The 1,027-nt window shown below is 29.3% G+C and overlaps 1 pseudogene; it reads left to right on the plus strand.

The window, feature by feature from the left end:
* The first annotated feature begins 1,015 nt into the window (after positions 1-1,015).
* The window catches only part of LOC109862936, a 2,014-nt pseudogene continuing 2,002 nt past the window's right edge, over positions 1,016-1,027 (plus strand).

Here is a 1,027-nt window from a genome sequence, read left to right on the forward strand (position 1 = left end):
GGCAGCACCAAAGCATGTTTCCGTACTGTAGCGTTTCTGCACACAGTTTCTGTTGCCAAGGTCTGCGTAGTCAGAAATTGTTTGCTGGGTATGTATATGTTTGTGTATATATATATATATTCATGCTTAGTGAAAAAGTTCTCATATAAGAGACAAAGATAGTGATATTTATTTATTTTACATACCACACACACATATTTTAAAACTTGTACTTATATTTGCAAGTTTTGGTTCCAATAACTTTACTTGATCTTTCAAGTTCCTGTTTCTTTGTGTCAAAAGTAGATTTTCTACTCGATAGATGTTTTCTAAATTTAAATGTTCTTCAAATTTTACTTTTTATTGTTTTTTTCAACATCTATTTCTAAAATATAATAATAATACATTACAATAATAATATTGGATTATGATATATATATTTTTATACGAATATCTTTATTAATAAAGTAATTTCTAAATATTATACATATAATATGTAACATAGTGATGATATTTCACATTACGTTGTAGATTATAATATATTGCATATGTTTCTGTTTTAGACTTAGTTACTCAATTTTGTTACGTATAACGAAAATTAGTCCGGATGGAAAACCAGTTTATCTATTGTAACTGTTACACGGATGGTCTAGCTGTATAATAGAATTCAACGATATCATACCTTCTTTAATTACCGCATCAGACTCAAACGATTTTCGAGCTGATAATACTTTCCTTGCCTTGGATTTGGCGAGTCTGAGTGTTTTTTACACGAAAATCTTAATTGTGACTCTAGCTGAACTTGTAGTAAAATTGATGATGAGTACACTTTGGTACATTCGATTTTATGTCCACTGTGATGACTGATGTGTCTTCATTGTTCACACAATATGTAATGATGTACGCTGCCAAGTAAGTTCATATATTGTCTTTACTTAACATTGATATCATATATAAATACCCAGATAACCAAATTTGTCGAAACAGATTTTGCCAAATGCATGTTACAAATTTTGTTAGCAGAAAGACATCAAATATGATGCAGAGT

This window comes from Pseudomyrmex gracilis, unplaced genomic scaffold (genome assembly GCF_002006095.1).
Source record: "Pseudomyrmex gracilis isolate BER0280 unplaced genomic scaffold, ASM200609v1 scaffold_2690, whole genome shotgun sequence".
Taxonomy (NCBI): Eukaryota; Metazoa; Arthropoda; class Insecta; order Hymenoptera; family Formicidae; genus Pseudomyrmex; species Pseudomyrmex gracilis.